Genomic DNA, 17,081 nt, shown 5'->3' on the forward strand with positions numbered 1-17,081 from the left:
CGCCTCTGCTAACTGAAGCTGGGCCGTTGGGCGGATACGTTATATCTTCCAGACGGCGCTGGGGCCTCAAATCATCTTTGTTTGCCTATAGTCGAGGGAAAACAAAGCGATGCTTATGCCAATTGCGCTAATCTAGCGACTAAGGATCACCCTACTTGGGATGCTGCAGGTGGTAGTAGTGTGGGATTCTCTGAGAATGAGAATGAGCTCTGGTATGAACGCTCCACGTTTGTTTAACTAAAGAATTTTCGCGGTGGTGACCCCGCGAACTAACCCTTTAATCCATTAACTTTCTTCCATTCTCGGACAGGCATGAAAACAATTAAACGCCTCCCTGTTTACTCAGCGGTTTATGGGCCCCCATCATCCGCATCATCAACGGTATCTGGCCCCTTCACGTATATGTGATCACTCTGCCTGCGACTGTCCATGTGAATGGGAGGCTTTATTGCCACCGTGATTCGGTTTACTGATTTGTAGACTCCCTGTAATGTACGCTTGTCGCAGGGGTATATTATTTCGTTGGAAAGATTGTTTTTAAAAAAGAAAGGTGAAAGTATCTGACCAGTTTTCAGCACCTAGCACTGTTAGCACAACTTCGATATAAAAGGGGGGCAATACCCCCCCAGGCCGAAGGCTCCGTTTATTAAAATTTACTCTGTGTTACATTCGACATATTTTTAATGGTAATCCACAGTCGGCATCCGTAGGTGTCGTCTTCGCACCTGTTCTGATTACGGCTCCTATGACGACACGGCAGCGCCTCGCTGATTTACGTGGGCTCCCCGTTTCCATTTCCATTTTCCAGTTTTGCCGGCTTGGCAACCGTTGCGTCGTCATCGGGCTAAACTAATTGCGATGATTACGGGTTATGAGTTGGTTTCCCTGAAAACTTTTCGGGATTACGATTACTCATGTAGGGGCTTAGTGCTGTGGTCTGGTTCGGTCGGGGCTGCTCTGCTCTGCTCCTGGCGTGTGCTGCGATTTGTTTTCACAGAATCTGAATCTGGCCGGCACAGTGGGGGCCCGCCCGCCGGTCTCATGTGGCATAGATCAGGATTTGATATTAATTAAGCGGCCTTCGGGCGGAGGAGTGCGGAGGAGCAAGCAATAGAGCGGAGCTTACTCCCCAGCGGGAGCTTAGGTCGCAACTTAAAGGATATGGTATCGGTTTAGTGTCGACCAGTGTCGGACCTCGTCAAGGTTTCTTGAGAGGAATGGGTCGTGAGAATTAATGGCCGATGAGATGGTAGCAACAAATTCCAAGAAACCTCGCCCATGACCTTCCGACACTCGACTACAATTTAATCAAGTTTGCAAAAGAGTGCAATGTTTTAGTAATGATGGCCCTTCGTTTCAACCTAAAACACCATTTCTTTCGACAATTGACCTCGTGATGTGTGTGTTTGGAGCAATGGTTTGTTCTGTTTTTTTTTTTTTTATAATGAATTTTATTTTTATTAGGAATTTTATTTTGATTAGGAATTGTAATTTCCCATGCCAGGGACCTCTGGCTGAAGTGCGTTTGTAAAATCCAGATTATCTTGCACTTGAGCAACATGATTCATTCATTCATGGTACTCAGTACATTTTAATTAAAATAAACAAGAATTTGACATGCAGGAGCCGTGTTTAAGGTCACAAAAGAAACCCTTGCCCTTGCCCTTGCCTTTCCCATTAACCGCATCGCCTGCTTCTGAGCACTTTCCTCAGCGACTCCGCATACTGTTCTCCACTGCGGCCATGACCATTCCCAGTGGCATGTCATAAAAGACATGACGAAATCTACCAAGACTGAAATTTTTCCACGCTACAGTTTGTTTAATTTCATCAGCTCCAGCTCCAGCTGCGGATACGAAAAAGGCGAAGCGGATTCGTGGGGCCTGGGGATGACGGGGGAACGCAAATTTCTTTGCGCTATTATCTAAGTCAAACAGAAGCTGGGCGAAGCGAGCGAGCGCCAAAACTTTTTCACCTCCGACGATCGGGGCACAGTGTTAAGGGTGTGCGAAGTGGGCTCGGAGTGGGACGTGCACCGAAAGAAAAACCACTGAAAGAACTTTGCATTTAGTATAAAATAGTTGTACTACTCGCTTTGCTGCCGGATCTTAGGACTGATGAGATATGATATCTAAGGTGTACTGCTAGCAATATTGCTTTAATTGAAGGGGCTCGACTCATTTCTCTTGGTGCACTGCTGTAGTTAACGGCTTTGCATGTTGGACAACGTCACAACTTGGCAACAAATTGGACTTTTGTTTGTGTTTGTTAAAAGGCTTAATTTGTTGTGCTTTCGGTCTGGCTAAGGAAACATTATGGGAGAGTGCGGAGGGGTGCTTTTAGTGGGTGGCTTTCGGGGGATTGATGGCTGCTGGGTGGTGGGTGGTGGGTGTTGGAATGGCTAAAGTGCTTCACATAACTTGTCGCTGTGTCCAAGGTGTGTGTATGTGTGTATATGTGTATGTGCTGAGGTGTGTCTGCCTAAATCAAGCTCAAACAATTTCAACTATTTGAATTGCCGAGCCATGGCAAGAGCATTAGAGTGCCGTTTACGCACACACACTGTCCCCAATTACACTGAGCGAAGTTTCCTGTTCAGTATCTGAATATCAAAATATTGTATACAAACGTAGAATCATGACATGTCCAAGGAGTGATAAAGTGGATATTAAACCTTATTACTAAATACCAGATAATCGATAGAAGTTTTAAACAATGTTGGGACCTGACTACCGAGTACTTTTTCCAGTGCTCACACCCACACACACACACTGGCATGGGTGCATGTGGCACTCAGCTGCTAACGACGTGCCCAAGTAAATGTCAAACTAATGCCCAAGCTCCGCACCGCAGGAGCCAGGATGCCAAGCCACGAACCCACCACCTGCACTTCCATCTCCATCAGCACCTGGCCCGATTCCCCCAATCCCCCGATTCCCCAAATCCCCGATGCCCCGTCTCGCCGACTTTGGCCGACCATTCTACCGCAAACCATCGACGGCCATCGCCAACTCAATAATGTAATGTCCCTCATTGGCGCTTAAAGTTTATGTATAGCCACCCATTTTCAGCATGTTATGCTAGGGATGAGTAGTCAGTCAGTAAGTGCTGGCTTTGAACTGGTTGTAGTACACGGGCTTGACTCCACCACTTCAACGCATCTATCTAAGCTTACTGCGCCCAGTTGATTCGCTCTCTCCAAAAAGAAAGTGGTCCTGGAACAGCTCGGTCGTCGTGGTCGCGTGTCACGCCCTCATCCCTGGTGGAAGCCGCGCCTTAGAAGGTGCACAGTTTTATGCAAGTTATTGCATTCAACGCTTTCCCTCAGCTAGCGACAATCCGCCAGGTGTGCGGCTGAGTGGGATTTTGAGTAGTGCGCCTGGAAGAACACAATGCCAATGGGAGAAGGCGTGGATCGGTGAAAAGGGGGGTGGGATTTTCAAGGAGGAAGCGAATTACTGTGTCGACTATTAGCCTATTCCATGCAGGTGCCGTCGCGTGTTACAGTGAACCACTTTGCCGACACCTGTTGCCAGCAGGATGTCTTAAGGGCTGAAAGCCATCCTTCATCGCACCTGTCGCAGTGTCAGAGCGTCAATCAAGCAGTCAATCAATCAATCATGCAATCAAGCCGCCCAGTTGACTGCCGCGTAATTGGATGGTTGCGAAAACTTGCCTACTTAAGCACTTAAACGGGCAGCTCGCCTTCGATTGTGTGATAACTTTATCAAAGTCCTATAATCAAACTTTACTCCCACTCCCCCCCGCCACCCATCGGTCGGTCAACACTTCGTTGTGTTTTGGAGCTACTCCTCCTCTTGTTTCTGATCCTTTGATGAGCTTAAGAGGATGCCCGCCTCCGCATCCGCATTCGCATTCGCAAAAGCTTGTTTCGAGCAGCAACTAACGGTAACGGTAACGGTGCACGCTAACGGGGTAATCGCCGGTAATGTGCGCTCAAGGCTTAGCTCCTTTGCTCCAACCCTGCAACCCCCATCCCCCCCCCACCATTCATTCCTCTTCATTCTCATTTTCATCCCCCATTTGCATTTTCAGTTTTCTTCTCGCTTTCCTACGCAGTTTGCACGCACACTAGCACACTGAAGAAAAAAATGAGTTTTGATGCGATGATGGTCCAATTTTGTAACCAAATCAGTAATCGAAGTATGTATTTCATGGATTCGAGTAAAAAACCTGCCATATGTTATACTCCGCATTTGGGAGATGCAAATCCCTGGGGATATGCACTGATTTCTTGCAGTGCAGAGAATAGAGCGCGAACGAGGGGGTTAACCGCAGGATCTAAATCCTTTGTGTCTTTAATTTGTTATTGCATTGGCGTGCCAAATACCTCTGTCTCCGTCTCTTTTTCCACGAGCAGGCCTCTCGCTCCCACCCCCTCTGGCGGTCACTCAAATTTCAGCGCTGTTGTTGTCGTGCCCTCAACCACACGAGGCATTCTACCAGAACCCTGCCCTTTGACCCTTTGTCCCGTGGCCCCCGCCACACCGCCGAGGCCAGCTGAACAAGAAACTGTGCAATTTTTTGGGGCCACCGAAAACAAAGGGCAAAACCAATAACACCAAAAAAAAAAAAAAAAATAACAACAACAACGACAGCACAATATCCAAAATAAAAATGGAAACATCAGCCGGAAAAACAAAGCTCCATGTGTGGCCAGAACGAACAGGCGACAAACGCGTCGAATTGCAAAAGGAGCTGCGTGTATGGAAATCCCATGGGATCGAGTGGAAATCGCGCATAACAAAAAGCTGAAGTACGAAGGACATTTTACTAACATCTAAATTCGCAGTCATTTCAGTTCAAATTTTGGGCTTCTGAAACTTTTGTGGGACCTTAACCCTTGTTAGCGCTGCTCCTGCATGTTTATCAGCTCATCTCTAATGGAACGTTATGTTATGCCGCCGCTCTCCCAGCTCGGGAAAACTTTTTCCACCGAAATGCATTGTTGATGGCAGCAGCTGACGACGCTTCTCTTTTCCGCTTTCCCGCATCCTTAACCGCCCACGCACATTTGCAGCGCTGAGCTTCATTAGATGCGCAAATGAACAGGGTGCGGGCTGCGGGGTCGCGGGGGCTCGGCGGTAACTGGGTCTTTGGTCTCCATTCACCGGAACACTGGCAGAAAAACCCAGGCAAAGGTCATACAATATTCACTTTAGTTGTGGAAAAGATGGACCGAAAATGGACCAAAACTGGGCTCCGCTTTTTCCGAGTGTGCGTGTGAAGCTTAGCAGCTGGCAGCCAACGGCTACCGACTGATCCGCCCTACAGTTCCGCCATTCTACCGCCCACCCACACCCACGGCTCCCGTTTCCCTTCCGGAGCCCCAATCCTCCATCCTCCTCCGTCGCCTCATGCGACCGTCTGACAGCGACAGCATTTGGTGTTTGGTGGTTTAACGATTTGTTTTTGTTGCATTCCCTGCTCCCCAAACGGCACGTTGCCGGGACTGGGTGGGTGGTTGAAGTGACCATCCAGCGCACGGCCACTGATGCCGCATCAGCCTCATCAGCCTCATCCCGCCAGCTATCCATTTAGATAGCCAGCCATCGTAGAAGGGGCGGTGAAGATGGGTTCTCTCGTGGGCGAGGGTTGCGTAGGCTTAAAACAACTTTGGGACCATTTGGAGCCGCAGCATCGGGAACACTTCCACTTCCTGGAAGCGATTTGTGGTATTTGCAATCCCGCTTACTTAAACGATTTTTCGCTTCTTTGGACGTTCAAAACAAGTGCATCAAAGTTTTAGCCCCGCCTGATTTGTTTTGTACCCTAAGCCCCTAAGCCCCTAAGCCTCGAAACCCCACAACCCCAGAAAGCACCCACCTGCCACCTGCCATCCACCTGCCTCCCTTAACCCTCTACTGCCCGCTGGCCGAGTTGCCTGCTCTGGCAGTTAATTGCTGCAGTTTAGTTTGGTTTTTGGTGCTGCTGTCGCCGGCGGGCTTTGTGTAAATGTTCTTGCCACATTTTCCGCATTTTGCCGCACAGCACACACACAGACAGAAAAATAGATTGGTATCGAATCGCTTGGAATTTGAATAATTTTTCCCATATTTTAACTTTTTATCAAGGCCATGAAAACCAGAATCACTTGAATGTGAGATGCGATTTTTTTTCAGTGAACTGATTTATTTTCGAAAACATCCACACGAGCATAATGCACTTGACACTTGTGTGGGTTAAAAGTTGAGCATTGCAACGCACTGGAAGCTTTCAGAGCTCTTCGCCAAATGGAAAACAAATCAAACGAACGGGAGTGAGGAAGACATTAGATTTTAAATTTCAAGATAGATAATACAGCTTAATAATACATTTTCGGCAATGCAAAGCAACCTATGCTTCGAAATTTGTGTAAAAAACCAATGTTCAAATAGCGAATTGGAACATAGATAGAACGTAGATTTGTGATCATTGCAAAGAAATGACTTTCATTTGTTTATAGATTGTGTACATATATGGTTTTCCTGATTTCATCTGTTTCTTGTTGTATACAGAAATAAAATACAATTGCAATAAAACACCATTGGGCCTTTTGCAAACCTAAACGCTGATTACTAGTACTTGAGACCTGGCCAACAGCTCCTTAAATACAATACATACTTTCCAGTAGTTTCTTTCCTTATTTTCTATTGACCATTTCCGATGGGAATTCTTCTGATGTTCCAATAATAAATGTACGTATATAGCTAAAAGCCATAAGGGAGCTTAATCTGCTACAAGTTCGTATGCCCTATAATGGAAACCAGAAAAAGTATTCCAAAGAAGTGACCAGAAATGGCAATGCAGCCAAGAACCATTTTGATTGGCATTCCGTTGATTGGGAATATTGGAGTTCAAGTTTTCATCCAGGGTACATCCAACTTCGTTAGGCGGACATCCGGAGAACGTAACTTTATTTATGACGATTTTGCTTGGGACATTGGGTAAATATTATTTAAAGCAAATGCCCAACTAATTGTTGCCTTTTCTGGCTTCCCCAGCGGAGCAACCGCAAACCAGCAACCCACATAAGTATGTATGTATGTATGTACACACACACACACACACACACACACATCCAAGTGTAGATGATATATATGTGTGTGTGGCCTCTAGTGTTTTAGGGACCTGCCCCAACCACTTTCCTTGCAACAATGGGAAAAGATGTGAATGTGGCCCTGCTCGTTTTAAAGCCAAAAACATTTTTCGGTTGCCATTCGGCTGGGGCCATAAAATATTTGATTTGTTATGGAAATTGCATTTGGCATGTGTGCGAACACACATACGCGCATATACATACACATACATACATATGCATATATTTGTTGAATTCTTTACTTGGCCAACTCTATAGATATAGATATAGCCATAGCTATATCTATCTCTATCTATCGGATATGGGGTATCTCGGTTTGATTGTTGCCTTTTATGTTTTTTGCCATGAACAAATGCAATCAGCGTGGAGTGGGGGCGTGGTCAATGATTTTTAATAAAATTACAGAGCATGGCTCCCATTTGGTTAAACATTTGTGCATTTCGGGGCGCTCGATTTTTGATTTCATGCAAATCATTGCCGCATTTCGATTGGAAATGTTAGTTGTTAACTTTATGGCCCGACAACTCGGTGTATCAGAAAAAAAATACGAAATTTTGTATTTATTTTAAGGTCAGAAAATAACAGATATGTGTGTATTTGTATTTTTTCAATGAAACTGCTCCATTGGCTGGAATAAATGACAATCATTCTGGTTTTCGAGTTCCGAAGAACTGCTCAAAATAATTGTTAATTTATAATTGACGATTACCAGCCAAGCGGTGTCACTGCCTTTCAATTTTACTGAACTAACATGCGATATTGGCCAATTGGCCATGTTTTTTAAAATGTATAATGAAGAACACGCGTTTTTTGCTCTGATCTCGCACAAGAAATGTGTCAAAGAACAGATTTGAATTTGCTGCGACAAAATTAATATAGTGAAAAAATTGGAACAAATTAATTATGGAGAACTGACGCCTGTCGTTTTCCGGGGATGTCCTTGTTTTTGCGCTCATTACAGTGCAAAGGAAAGTCCGAATCATTGAATCGGATATCACTGGCTAACTGGTATTTCCCTTTAATTCGGTTGCTCTTCTAGAGAATTTTGAGCCTCAGTTGTCCTGGTTGCCTTCCTTCCTCTCTGCTTTTCTGTGTGTGCTGTACGTGTGCGCTTCCTGTTGCTTGCGAACGTGTGAGTGTGTGTGTGAGTGCGTGTGAGGTCCTTTCCGCTTTCAGTTAGTCGCATATGCGGAGATGGTCAAGTTCAACATTCAATTAGAATACATTACAGGCTCAGTGACATGCAAACACAAACTGTCTGTCTGCCCGAAAAGGGGGTCGGGTCAAGGATGGTGGCGAAACTTTCAGCACACACACACACACACACACAGATAGACAGACACACGCACAGTCAGCCGTAAACACACATAAGGCTCGCATGGTTTTATATTCATATGCATATTTTCAGCTGGCGCTTCCCAAAAGTGAGCAATTTTCTGGCCCTGGCTTGGGTGGTTGAGCGGGAGAAAAAAAGTGAAAAGGGAGGCTGTTTAAAGAGCCACTTTAAGTGTTCTGGTGCCACGCCCCTTTTTCCACTGTTCACTCCCGCTCCCCCTTTTTCCACTGTTGCTTTTGCACAGCTCTCGTCTTTTACTGTTTGAAATTTTTGCAGTTTCAGTTTCAATTTTGCCTGCGGCTTTACACACGACAAAAAACATATCCGACACATTTTCGTATGGTTTTTAAATCAAAAACTAACACAGCAGAGGAACAAGGCGAAAAATGGGATTCGTTTTAAAGGATGGGCAATTTAAAGGAGGTGTGGCCTAATGAGCAATCTTCCGGATGCCTTCACACATCAGGCAAATATGCTAATAATGAGAGTGTGCATTGCACCAGAAGATATTCAGTAAATATTTGTTCTCGGTGTGGAGTAGAGGGTGGGCTCTACGCTCGACACCTTGCCTGGACCGACCTCTCTTCTTGGCTTCGTTGCTCTTGGCCTTAACATTTTTATGGGCCCGGTTGTGTGTGGGTTTTATGACTTTGTTATGAAGTTTGTTAGGTGTAAATTTGATGGGCTCAGCGGAGGAGAGATCCCACTTCGGGGGCTCGAAACTATATTTTTGCCGGTTTGGCACGCGCCACTAGCCGCTTTTTTTGTGCATCCATCCCTCCATACTCCTCGTTCTGCTGGCTTAATTGCCAAGTCGTAGGCAACATAATTTATGGCCTGCCAGACCAAGTTATGTGATGGAGGTGGACTTGGACTCGGTTGCTCTACGAACAGGAAGCGGAACAGGAACGGACCGGAACAGACCAGGGAAGCGGGAAGACCAGGGAAGTGTGGCAGGAAGGGCTGCCGAAATGCCCCAACCACCGACAGAGCCAACAAATTGAATACAAATTCGCTTACAACTAATTAAGCAGAAGGCTTTTTCGGCTGGGGAAAATGGCGAAAAACCAGTACGAAAACCACCCGACCGACAGAGGCCACACGCTCCTCTGTTCCATGTTCCTCTGCTCAGCTCTGGCCAAAAACTTTAATTTGGTTAAGCAAACATTGGTGGGCCAAAATGGGAGAGGGGGCGCCATGGAAAAGGGCCATTGCAGGAAGCTGAAATTTGCCACAAAGTGTTGCATTCCCATTCCCATTCGCATTCGCAGCATTCGGTTGCAGCACAACAAAATTTTACCCATTTTCAGCCGCACCGTCTCCTCGGGGGACACTTCACTTTTCCTGATTGGAATAAAGTACAAAGGAAATTCCATAATGTAGTGCCGGGTGTCCCACAAATGCGAGACGGGGTCATCTGCATCAGCATCAGCAGCAGCATCTGGAACTGCATCTCGGATTTTGCATCCCTTTTTTCTCTGCCACTGACAATTCACACCTTCATTTGGAGAAGAAATAAGAGTGTTCTCAAAGCGAAATCCCCACGGTACTGCCTTCCCTTTCCCTTCCTGCTTTGTCCTGGACTGTACTGGCTGTCTGTCTTGTCCAGCAAAAAAGGGACACCCGGGGCTTGCTGCAATTTGTTGAATTAATAACAACACTCAGTCCTTTGAAAATTGAATTTATAGAGTGAAATATGAAATTTATAGCACGTCAATTGCTTTTCGTACGCTTTTTGGCCGACGTTTTGCTCTTGAAACTTTTTCCATTCCCATCACTTGCAATAACAACTAGTTTCCCTTTCCTTAAGACGCTTAAAAGTGGTATCCGCAAGTTTTTTCTTATTTCATTTTTTTATTGCCCAAACATTCACCATTTGTTTTAACTTGAAACTTGATACTTGATACTTAAGCCATGTTCTATGATCCAGCTATCCAAACCTTTGACCAAGTTTGCCCAAAATCTTTGTCCGGTTTTTTAACATTTCCCGTCTTGAGTTGCCGCTGGATACGCAATTGTGCCACAATTTAATGGCGGCGATGATGCATGATACCTGATCCATTTGTCCTTGAACTGCAATGTTTGCTCTTTAAGCGCTGGGTAAACGTTTCTGCTTGCCGTCATATTCCGAATCGTGGCAGTCCGGTTAACTTTATGGTCTTCAATAATAATGACAAATCGGTTTACCCACGCACGGTGTTTGTGCGTGTGTTTGTGCTTGCTTGTGTTTTTGTGGCACAACTTTCACATCACGTCCAGTCACCAAATGAGTCCATAAAGTCCAAAGGCCGGGACCCTAAAAACGTGAATCTCGGTGAGAGCTACAAAAGCCAAAAGATATAGTACGGTTATGCGGCTCTATAGATATGAGGCTTATATATGTATATGTATGTACATGTACGTAGGTAGGTACACACAAGTTGCATTTTGCTGAAAGAGGCAGGAAGAGTCAGGACAACGAGGAGCAGGTTTAGGGCATGGAGCGAAAGATAACGTTTACGGCTGACTGGGTTTGGCAACAACCACATGTGTATGTAAAGGGCCTACACTACCAGAAAATGCCCACATGGAAGGCCGGCAGAGAATGCGAATGGCCGCAAGGTTCACAGGCCATAGATGAAAAGTGTGGCTAAACATATTTGACAGGTACAATGAGGGCATTTAAACTGGGTTCTGCCAGTTTTCTACCCTTTTATTCGGCATTTATTGATGCTTTTATTGGGTGTTTATTGGCTGTTTCACACATAGTGAGTGGCTACTCATGTTTGCAGGCATTTTAGCCTGAATTCATATTTTTTAAACTGTCTGTATTTATTGTATATTGTTTGCCAATATGCGACTTACTCTTGCTTATTCAAATCTTTTGGTCAAATGAGTTTATATCGAGTTAGAATCTTGTTTCATCTGAGACTCTTAATACGTCAGTATTTAAAAGATAGTTTTACCAATGGCTTGATCCACACTGACCATAAGGAGGTATAACTCAATTTTTTCAATGACGTTTCAAAACTGGGATCAGTTGTTTCTTCGCGTGCTCGACAATAAACACATTCCCGTTCCTGATCTCTTACTCAGCAGTACGCACATCCAAGCTGTCGTACACTCAAAAGAAATTCGGTTATGATGGTCAAGATTCCTGTACTCCGCAAGCTGCTCTGACCTTTGTTGGATTCTATTCTGTTTGGGATGTATGCGAGCTAGAAGGATCTTTTGTGTGCACCAAATGGGTACTGTACTGCCATCCATCGTGGCCCGCACCCTCGGCATTCAGTCAGTGTGGCATTAGCATGTGTCTTGGCCTGACAATGTCAAAAACTGTTTATGCTTCAACGCCTTCGCACAGTTCCACACAGTTGGCCACACAATGGAGGCCCTCGATGTGCCCCTCGATTTGCCTGCCACCACTCGATCTCCATGTATTTGGCCTTCCACATTCCCTGCTGTTTGTTTCTGGGTGTTGGCTTAAACACGATATATATTGGCTCACCACACACATTCGCACACTCGATTGGTGACAAACGGAGAGGGCATTCGAAAATCGGGAAGTAGGGGAGTCCGTAGTCCGTAGTCCGTAGTCCGTAGTCCGGACCCAAGAGAATCCAACCGAACTGAACCGAGATCGTCGTTGGGCAACGCAAATTTTCACAGCTGACATCTCTATAACGCTTTTTTCTGTCGATACGCTGCCTTTGCCGGGTGCTAAGACTTTCGCATAAGGCCATCATGTGGGGAATCCTTCATTTCCAAAAAAAAAAAAAAAAAAAAACAGTTTTAATTTTGGGCTTAAGGGTCGCCTAAACTCCATCACAACCGCGTCGTAGCAAAAATTTGTAAATTGAAAAGTATAAAATGGTTTATATGTACTTAAGGGTATTTGGGAGCTCTCTTCCCCAAAGCTCTTCATCACTTTCTTGTTTTTATTTTCTTTACGCCTGACAGCGGGGGATTACACCCCTCCGAGCGGCCTTCTTTTTTCCAGCCATCCGGAGTTGCCCCAGGCAATACTGCACCATGGGAATGCCAATCGAGAGTCACTGCCTCGATTTGGTGACACGGTGAGGGATATACTACACAGCGAGAAAATGTTTGGGGTGCGAAATTAAGTGCGAATGTAGAATGCTCTTTGATATTGGCTTGAAGCGAATCGAGTGTATGTACTAATATGTGCTAATGACAGGAGCTTCTAAAAAAATGGAAATTTGAAAATTTGATGGAATGATAACCGATAATATCGCCCTGTGTCACTCTGTGTTCGTACTTTCGTTCGTATATTTGCAAATGGGGGTTTTCTTTGGAAAAGCCCCGCCTCGCCCGCCATAATTGTATCTGGTTGTTCTTTTTTCTGGCCTTTGGATGATGGATGTTATGCAGATGGATGATGGTGTTGGACCAGGCCACTATCGCCTCTCCATAAGTGGGGATGTGGAATAGGGGCTAAGGGCCATGGCCCTGGACGGACAGCTGTCGCAATGTGTGGGGTAGTTTATCATTCGTTTGGGGCTGGAAAGACTGTGGCAATGTGAAAAATTGCGCAGAACTGGCTGATCTGGCTAGAGCGCCACTAAGCGTGCTATCGATGAGTGGGAAAGTTGAGTGCAGTACTTATTGTGATTTTGTTGCCAATATAAATGTTGATATTAAAGTGTTTCATACATTTCAGTTAGATTACATGATCTAATTTACAGGTTTCTAAGTTGGCCAAGATAGTTCAATCGAAAGATGAGCCTTAAGGTCCTTCGACTGACCGACTCGAATTAATAAAAATAGCAACCTTGAGTATCATTAATCTGCAGTTATTGTGAAATACTATTGCATTATTCTGGTCTTGATTACTCGACACTTGTCTGGGACAATAATAACGCTTATCGATAATTGCGCAATTTTCCAGGCCTAAGCATAAATGTCAGTCGACAATCGCTGAGTTTTCATTCAATTATCGAGGCAATTGGGGCCATTGTGCCATTGTCATTGTCATCGTCATCGTCATCGTCGGAGTGCGATTGCCTTGGGCTTTTGTGACCACCAAGGGGAGGCCTACGCTCTGGGTGGATTTGGGGGTTCCGGGTGGGGGTTCTTCTCTAAAGCTCCAGATACAAGAGCCAAGTGTGGTGCCATTTTGAGCCGCTTTGTCGCCTGCTTTTCAAGGGAGTATTTATGCCCTGTGCATCTTTAGTCATGGCTGGGAGAATATGGCGATAAACATGTCTGTCCTGGCCTTTCAGCTCGGCGGGGGTCCTTTTGGCGGCGAGGCGGGAAGACAGGGTGGCAGGGGAGACAGGAGAGAGGACCTTGGAGCCCCACAGGGGACAAAATGTTGATGCTGATAACACATAGTTACCAACATAATACATACTTGTCATACTTGCACTCGCATATCATTTGATTTACGCTTTCTGTCGCACTCCAAAGTGATATATATGCGGTGCCACGCCCTGACGACCCAGACACCAACCCATCTACCCAAACGAACAGCCACCCAACCGCCCGACCGCTCAACCATCCCGCTCAGGGTTCCCTAAATGGCAATGTATTCAAACACTTCAGTTTCGGACTGGATGGCAGCTCAGTATCAGCCATAATTGAAAGCACATCACCATCGCGCTAGGGATGGCAGCTGAGGGCGATCTTAATCCGGTGATTTGTCGAGGAGCACTACCAATTTAAACATGGAAAAACATAAAGCATAACAATGTACAAGAGGAGATTCTTGTTAAGTGCAACGGATAGTTAGTTGCCCCTGGGGAACTGGTATTACCAAACATAGTCGAGTGACTCTTGTGTAGAATTTGATATTCCGATATAATAGGCAACCAATACGTGGCCCGTCGGCGGACTCACGTTGTCATCTTTGGGAAGGCGGCACCGATTCACCCTGATAGATGGGGTCATATGCATACGAGGACACCGAGGGACATGTGTAGTAAGCCATTTTCAGTTTAAGTGGCAATACGATTTGTATTCTTTATGAGCGAGGGGCGTGCGTGTATGGGTGCTCCAGGATAAGCCCGTGAGTGTGTGTTAGTTAGCGATCCCTTGGGTAGTATTGGATTTGCTTGTTGATTGCTTTGCAGTTTTCGCTCTTCCACTCTTACGCACCCAATTCCATCTCCCAACGCCCACCGCCCACTTCCCACTTCCATTTGTATTCCCATTTTCGTTTTGTATGGAGCGCTGATTATCCTCGAGCCACACCCTCCACACCAAGCCGTCGTCCACGAAAACGATGGGAAAGTCTAGGATATCCCTTGCTTTCGGGGCAGCTGATGCTGGGAGTTTAGTTTCATTTTATTGCATATTTTTGGGAGCCGGCACATGAATGTTATGGCCTTGGCTGTAATTTGTGTGTCAGCAGCAGAAGCAACAGCAGCCGAGCAGCAAATTATGTAACTACACTTGAAATACAACTACACAATGGCCAGATATTACCCAAGCATGTGGGTTTTGGGTGTACGGTGGTGATTTTGAGTGTGCGAGTGTGTGTGTGGATTATATTACCAGGGCGTATGTAGGGAGTATTTCTTGCCCAAACAAAACGCAGTGGCTCTGAAAGAGCGATTTAGCCCAAGCGTCTAGATAATCCTCACAGTCAACTTCCACCGATGGATACCCTGCAAGAGGTAAAGTCGTTCTATGCAAGGGATTGATTACATATTTCATAGTCTCACATAACTATCCCTTGAATGAAAGGAATCAACGTAATTTAAATTTCAGAAAGAGGTCTAGAAACAATGCTTTCCTATTCTATTCTACTAAACTAATATACCCAGCCGCATTAGAGGGCATTTCATGCTCGCCGACGGCATAAGAAGGCTAAAAGCAAAGCTAGGAACCCGCATATGTTTGCAAGCTCAGGGGAGACGAATGGGACGGAATCGAGGAAATGCGGGGAAAACGGGGAAAAGCGACAGCGACAACAGCTTGCATAAATTCGTATTGACAGAGTGCGGAATGGAATAACTGTTAACTTCCATTCGCCATTCTTTGGTTCACAGATTCATCGCCGATGTCTTTGTCAAAAAGTGGGAAAACTGAAAGGCAGCCAGCCCTTCAATTTTCCACTCCTCGATGATTTGTCATGTGAAAACGAGAGGAATGCGAGCAGAAAGGGAGTTCAGCTCTAAGGGGAAAACTCGAGAAGAGCTCAAGTTAAATGTATGGCGTTCGCAAGTAGCTCGCAAAAAGGTGATGGAGCATCCCACCAAAGTTTGTCGAGTGGCCCGAAAGGAAGCAAAGTTTTCCAGGCGGCCTGCAGAATTGAGATTTACACTGTTCTTGCGGTTAAGTTTACTTTACGTCTGCTGACTTATCAATGAGGTCAACAATTGTTCAGTTAAATTGAATTCGTATTTGTGTCTCACGGTTTCTATCCGAGTTCAGCTCAGTTTAGTTTTACCCACTGAATAACGTAGTTTTTATTTCCGCTTCGCAATTCTGGGCAAACAGAAGGTGGTTAAACGTGTAATTCATTTATTAGCATAAATGAGCTCAGTGCCTTGGAATTTGCAGACACGAGACCGAACGAACAGCAGCTTTTCATATGCATATATCACGTATACGACGCATTGTCCTCTGATTTCCACGCCTATAATGCATTGCCTTTTTTGGCTTTAGCTCGTATGTATGCTGAGCTTTTTAATTGCGGCTTAATGTTTTTCGGAAGACATCTAAGGCCGTGAAATTACAGTGAATTATGTAGATTGCTTTCAATAGTCGCTTAATATGCTTAAGTACACAAAATCACACTCACGCATAACACGCTGCGCGAGTGGAAAAAATACGAAATATATATAAAATACAAATAATGAATGTAGAATAATAACACTAGATATAACGGCAACAAAATGCCATAATGAAATGCATGCTGCTCGGCCAACAGCAAATAATTTTCAATAGTTTCCACGCCATAAAATGCAAACAAAATGAAGCCTTCAGCGACACACAAATCAGAATATACAGAATGCAGAATACAGAATATACGGAAATATAAGGGGAAAACAAAGGGAGAGAGAGCGGCCTGAAACAACATCAACAACAGCACTGCAGCGGCGAAATAAGAGCACAGAGTGAAATCAATAATAACCATTTATAAATGTTTATTTAATAATTTATATTACCACTCTCCGTCACTTCTTTTTCTCCATCCCGCCTCTCGCTTTTTGCGAAGCCAACAGGAAGTTTATCGGGTATGTGGACACAGGGGGTCAGTTGGCGATCGGATTAAGGGTCAAGTTATCTTTGGACAGCATTAAGCTTTTTATACAAGCCGCGCAGGTGTCGTCGAAAATCCATTATGTAAAGCAGCCGCAAGGAAATCGCTAATTAGTTATGCTCGAAAAATGAACGAAATCAATAGGGCTTAAAGCCAGTCAACCAGGCAGCCAACCAGCCAACTGGAGATTTCGATTTGGTCCGATTTCTTCTGGGTTTTTCTTTTGCAGAAGAGTGCACAAATTGAATTCGGTTATTCTTAATCGCCTTAGATTTTGCTGTCTGAAAAGTTGCAACTGCATGCCGGCTTAAAATAGTTGTAACAGCATGCATAAATAATACCCTCGCAAAATTTCTGCTGATTAAGTTGCTCCGGAAAATGCCGGGAATTCCATACATTTCTTTGCCAACCTATCCACTTCCAAGTCCCCCGTCGCA

At 45.1% G+C, this 17,081-nt stretch overlaps 1 long non-coding RNA gene across 1 annotated transcript; it reads right to left on the reverse strand.

Annotated features, from left to right (window-relative positions):
* Positions 1 to 16,595: 16,595 nt before the first annotated feature.
* Positions 16,596 to 16,841, reverse strand: lncRNA:CR45476 (long non-coding RNA:CR45476). Its single transcript, NR_123767.1, has one exon. It is a non-coding gene; the product is annotated as a long non-coding RNA:CR45476 (long non-coding RNA).
* Between the last annotated feature and the right edge of the window lie 240 nt (positions 16,842 to 17,081).

Source organism: Drosophila melanogaster, chromosome X, assembly GCF_000001215.4.
Source record: "Drosophila melanogaster chromosome X".
Lineage (NCBI taxonomy): Eukaryota > Metazoa > Arthropoda > Insecta > Diptera > Drosophilidae > Drosophila > Drosophila melanogaster.